The 6,038-nt window shown below is 36.6% G+C and overlaps 1 long non-coding RNA gene across 1 annotated transcript; it reads left to right on the plus strand.

The window, feature by feature from the left end:
* The first annotated feature begins 312 nt into the window (after positions 1 to 312).
* Positions 313 to 3,984, plus strand: LOC103468731 (uncharacterized). Its single transcript, XR_001776883.1, has 3 exons — positions 313 to 647; positions 760 to 1,023; positions 1,256 to 3,984. It is a non-coding gene; the product is annotated as an uncharacterized LOC103468731 (long non-coding RNA).
* Positions 3,985 to 6,038: the final 2,054 nt, after the last annotated feature.

Below are 6,038 nucleotides of genomic sequence, written 5' to 3' on the forward strand. Positions count from 1 at the left end.
GCCTAAAGATAAGTGAGCTAAGCTTGTAGCCTTATATTCAACAAGACTTGAGGCCGCAGTTGTCAAAGCTGGATCAACATATTATTAAGCTAAGTCTGTAAATGCTTGCATAAATGTGATTTCTTGGTTTCTATTTTTAATAAATAGAAACTTAAAAACTCRCATGTTCATAATGGGGTATTTGCATGTGAAATTTTGAGAAAAAATATACATTTTATACAATTTTGAAATAACCAAATATGCTGTGGATACTTTTCATATTAACATAGATTGATAAAAAATATTGTTAATGTCCTAATTTTTTCCTGTATCACTTTTTWCTGTAGAAATGCCAGCGAAKGTATCAATGTCAAARCCTCCGRRCCMTCTGATGGCAGATGATAAATATCATCTCTTACAGTGCTCAGTTTATAATGTTGCACCAATAAACAGRCTTGTCATATCCTGGTACAAAGGAGATAAAATGATCCATGAGCAGAAGTTTGAAGGTACCGAACGACGTCCAGTCAATAAGTCTGTTGAAGCAACAGTAGACATTGTTGCAGAGGATAACAGAAAGAAGGTCTGGTGTGAAGCAAAGCTAGACTTACCAGCAAAACAACGTCCTCAGCCGATGCGATCAGAATTGCATGAATTAACAGTTTACTGTAAGTTTTTCTATTCATCTAAAGGAGTCATTTTTGCAGCTAAATGTCAGTCTGTCTGTATTTTTAATTCCTCTTTTTCCTWCTCTTTCTATAATWWAATGCTCATCATCAGATCCACCAACCATTACTGAGCCTAAAAATGAGACCCTGGAAAATGTTGTTGGTACAAAAATATCTTTGAACTGCACGGCGACAGGAAACCCTACTCCAGATTACGAGTGGCACTTTGCAGACGGTACGCTAAAGTGGATCCAGGACCAAAATGCGACTGGGCCAATTTTAACTTTGGATTTCATCACTCCAGTAGTCTGGAAATGTGTAGCCTCCAATACTGTGGATAAAACGACCAAGTATTTCCACCTCAACAAACCTGAAGGTAATTACATCTCTCTAGCAATCCTACATTATCTTTTCCTTCTGTGTTCTGTTTGTCAATAACTCTCCATGCTACTCTTCTCTAATAGGTGGTCAGCCGGAGACCACTGCTGGGGCTTCATGTACTCTTTGTTATAATCCTTATTTTGGGATGTGTAGCTTATCATAAACAAAAGACACAATTCTTTTGCAAGAAAGAATAAGAATGTAACAAAAATTGTCGTCTCCSGCAGGGAATTATACCACCATGGCAGCCCTGTTGGGAGTATTTCTGACTCTGGGACTTGTGATCATCATCGTCGGCGCCGTTTTTGTGACAAGAAGTGGATCGTTTACTATCCCAAAAACTATCTATTAACCTCCTCCCACCAGTACAAAAGAAATCTGACTTTTGCATAATTGAATGTTGGTTAGCTTTACTGTAAGATTTTGTGCTTGGTGAAATGTTAGTTCATTTTAGAACTGAGTGCTTTTATTGGTGGTGCATGTTCAGGGCCTGTTTGTACGTGCTTGGCTTTATAGTTTTAGAAATGCTGAATTTGTCTTCTGCCTTTGAGATTTCCAAATTATTACCACTGTAGAAACAATCTTCCTTTTCTGGTTCCACTAAGGGTTTAACTGTGTCTCTTAACCTTAATAAACAAGCTTACTACGGAAATATAGCAAACTTTCTTCAGGAGATGATGGACATTCTCTGGGATCAGTTTTTCTTTTTGATTGACCCATCTGTATTTCAAGTTGCCATAACTATTGTGTTAAAGTGGTACTTTGGCTTTTTGTGCCGCCTTGCTGATCATTTGACACAGGTCTGGTTTCTCAGATGCATGTTGTCATGTTTGCTGGTATAAAAAGGTGTTGCACGCTGCTAACACTAAGCTACAACTGAAAGCACAGTACGTTTTTTCATCTCCCAAAAGTCAAACACCGTCTATTGTTAAAATGTTAGCTTTTATGAAAATATTCTGTGAAGATTGTAAAGTGGTAAAGAGTTCTAAGTTGAAGCCCCAGCAACACTTGAAATACTGAGGAAACAAGTTTACCTATCATGACGGTACAAGCTGAAATGTCTCAACCTGCCAATAAAGTTTTCTCAACATTTAAAGTGTTRGTGGAGTTTTCACCTCACCAGATTTTCATCCCTTTTCGTGCACCTTGAAACTTTACCAGAAACTTTAGTGTCTATAATTCTCCAGCCCAATTTTCTGAACACGTTAAAGCACCATTTGGGACATATAGGCTCTTTTACTCATTTGAAACAAACTCTCTCGGACCACCAGCTTCTCTAGACCAAACAAATCTACTGGATTAACCAGATATTTTCTTGCTGCACCCACAGCCTCCATCATAGCAGCAATACAACGCTTCTTTTTTCCCACATCAAGTCAAATTTGTGTCTGTAAAAAATTTGAAAAGAAGTGGGTTGGATTGCATACAGAGAATCCAGAACATTTAAAGAATCAGGAAAAACTACAGCAAGATCTTTATCCAGCTCTGGGTAACTTCTTCCTTTAGCTTGTCRTATGGACTATCCTACATTTTTTGCTAATTAATTGACTTAAATGTCAGTTAATGAATGTGTGGCTTTTTGAGTTTCCGTGAGGCCGCAGTTCCCGGCATAGGTACTTCCCCCTGCCCCTTTTTTTTGTTCAAATGCATTATAACATTCTTACTTGAAGTTTGCTTGCTTGTTGTGCTGTTAAAAGCAATTGTTTGCACTTTTCTAATGCCATTTTTAAAGAATGTGCAACAATATGTTATGATTTCATTCTTATCACAAGCACAGAGTTTTTTTAAACTCAAGCCCAGACTAAAAAATGGTTTGGAAATGGATAAAGCAAGCTAAGATTAACCTTTTAATGTGACTTTCACAAAACCCCATTTTTAATCCTGTTGAAAATATGTAGCCTATGCAGTAAAACCAGCTCTGTACCAGATTACAACCAGATTAAATTATCTTCCCCTGCTGAGAAGAGTGCAAAAATTGTAGAAGGAACCTGATGGGTTCAAAATGCATGTGGCTGAGGTGCAACTTAGCTTTTTTTTTTTAACAGCTCCAACCAAACCGACTGTCTTTTCCTTGATTTGGACATGATTGTGGTTGTTAATCCAGCAGCARGTAGTTTGTGCAGTTGATATCAGGCTCATTTTGGTGCTAAACTTGCATAACCTTTTATCAAAAATCTTAGAATTTCCAGATTTTTAATGAAAAAAATTGGAARTTTTTTCATCATCGTATAGAGGATACAATGAACATGTTGGATGTTTGTTGTATTATATTTTAGCCTTGACTTATAACTTGTAAAATGTATGCACTTTCATTTAACTGTAGTGGGTCATATTTAAGGGTTTCTTTTTTGGTTTTATTTGTGACTTTTGTTTTATGTTTGGATGCTATCTAACATATATACAGTATATATATATATATATATGCATGGAGTTCACACAACTCCATGCTGTGTGAATCTTTTTATTAATTTTTGGAACGTGTACAAATCGTGAGGTTCTGCAATTTAAGTTATTCATTTTGCTTTTTGCTGTGCTACGCCTTGATGTTTATTTTGCACAGAGTAAACCTACAAACCATGCAATGKATTTTATATACCACATGTTTTATTATGAAACAAAAAAAATGAAACTGAATTTTTTTTKTGTGAAATCTAAGTTAATTAAAACAGTTTTGTTTTCATCAGTGTTCTTTTACATCGACTAAATTAAAAGGTTGAAATATTTTGTCATCACTTTTTTATGTTGTGAATAGCTTCAAGTAGAACAGATTCAACAAATGTTTCCTTCCTCCACTTTGTCAGACCCTTACCTCGCTCTATCAGCCTTATATAATTAAGCACTGAGTCATCTGCACTTATTAGATCCTGACATCAAATGTCAGGATATTACAGAGGAGTTTGTGTAATTCTGTTTTTAGCTGGTACAATAAAGCTTTATTATTATTGTCTAAAACTGACTTAATTTTCTTGTGTCATTTYCAACAGACTAAGCTGAAAAAGTGAGTCAGTTGTTTTTGTATTTTCTGTGTTGCTATAACAACCTGACAGATGGGCTTCCACACTGATGGAGTTCAAAGACAAAAGCATTACTATCAGAATATCCTGTGAACTTGTTGGGGCATATCTAAAGCTGTGAGTAATGTGAGAATGTGCACAAGTAGTCTGCAGGTGTCCAAATTGCGGCGCGGGGACCATTTGCGGCACTGAATGATTTTATGTGGCACTCAACCATAGTTCAAGATTTACATAACTTTAGTCTGCAAAATCATTTGATTGGTGCAGATACAAATATGTTGGGGTACATTTCTCACTGATGAGAATATTCTATAGTTTCTTGTTGATGTAAACATCAAAATAAATGTGCTTTCACAATTTTTGCAAAAAATAAAATCAAAGTTTGTGGCTCTTCCAAATACTTTCAACTGGCCCTTTCAGTAATACAAATACAAATGTATTACTGAAAAGTAGCCTCTGGGTAGGCTACTTTTCTTTAACCATTTGTTTACTGTTATATCTGCTGTTTCCAGACAAGGTGCAGATGCTTCTGCAGCTGTGAAAAGATAAGAGAAYTGAAATATCTTGTGCAAAATGCCTGTACTTGCAGTTGCCATATATGGAATGCATTTCATGTACTTGCCTGTGCTGTTGAATTATCACTGTGATCACATGCCTGTTCTCTGAAGAGAATAAATATTGAAGGTTTGCAATTTCTCTGTGGAGTTAGCCTGAACAGCTAAGTCTGACACGCTTCTCCCCTTTTACAAAAGGCAAGCCTTTGTGTCCTTGTGATCTTTTCAGAGWTCATTTGAAGAATAGACCTAACGAGGCGTCCCTCCTGTGTCCGGGCCTTGGAGGGAGGACGTCTCTAATCCTCATCCACAGCGGCTCATCGCCTCTGACGGCTGTTACCAGCACCAGATCTTCTGCCGGGGTCCGAGCGCCAATGATTATTATTTGTTCAATAAACTATCGAATAACTGCTTACTCTCTGTGTGAGTCTGTCCAGGTTGAGATGCTTAGTAATCATTTGTTTTGCGGAGGCACTGGAATGCATAATATGCCTATGTGCTATGATCCTTCACAGACAGTCAGAATGAAACTGAGGAAGGCTAAACATTTACACAATGACACATCTATGAGGAAATGACGTGGCTCTGACTTGGCTCTCAGCTAACCGGTTCTTCTCAAAACGAGATAAGAACCACTGTAGCCACTTCAGTGGAAAAGTCGATGGTCATCACCGAGTAGAATGACATGGTTTTAAATAAACACCCTGACATTCTACTGATTTTAAAGGGGCAGCATTATGTATTTTCCAGGTATATGGTGCCACCACCTGGGAAGGTCTCTTATMATAGACRACGTCAACTTTTYAATATCTTTGCTTTGTGTAAGAGCAACAATGGGCCACACAATGACGCACCTCTGTATTTTCCCCATTGTAGTCTTGTTCCTGGGTAGGCTAAAGGTTTTCTTGCTTGTGCAGAGACAGTAAGTTTATCTTTCTTAGAATTGGTTTTGGGGAAGTTAGAAAATTATTGGTTTACAAGATTTTGTTATGAGACATGCTGCATTTAAATCTTGTGGGAAAAAAAACAGACTATATTACAAAAGAACCTAAATTATATATGTTAAAACTTTGAGTTAAGCTACTGAAAACATAAGCTTAACTCAAAGTTACATTATCTCATTAATTCTTTGTCTGGAGGAAAAGATCAAAACATCAGAGCATTTATGTGTGGAATTTCCGTGTGAAGCATGGCCAAATCAAATCTTTGCAACTGAAATGTATTTATATGATTGTATGAAATTTCATTTTATGTTTTTGTATAACAACTGGGCTTGTTGGTTCTTTTAAAATGTCTTAAAATATTTGTAGTATCTGTTTTTGCGCAATAATACTTTTGCTTTGGAATAACCACTAAACAACGCCTAAGGGAATTACTACCAAAATTAATCATTTAGATCCAAATGATCAAGTCAGGACATTTGCTTGCAGGGGCTAAAATAA

Source organism: Poecilia reticulata, linkage group LG8 (assembly GCF_000633615.1).
Source record: "Poecilia reticulata strain Guanapo linkage group LG8, Guppy_female_1.0+MT, whole genome shotgun sequence".
Taxonomy (NCBI): domain Eukaryota; kingdom Metazoa; phylum Chordata; class Actinopteri; order Cyprinodontiformes; family Poeciliidae; genus Poecilia; species Poecilia reticulata.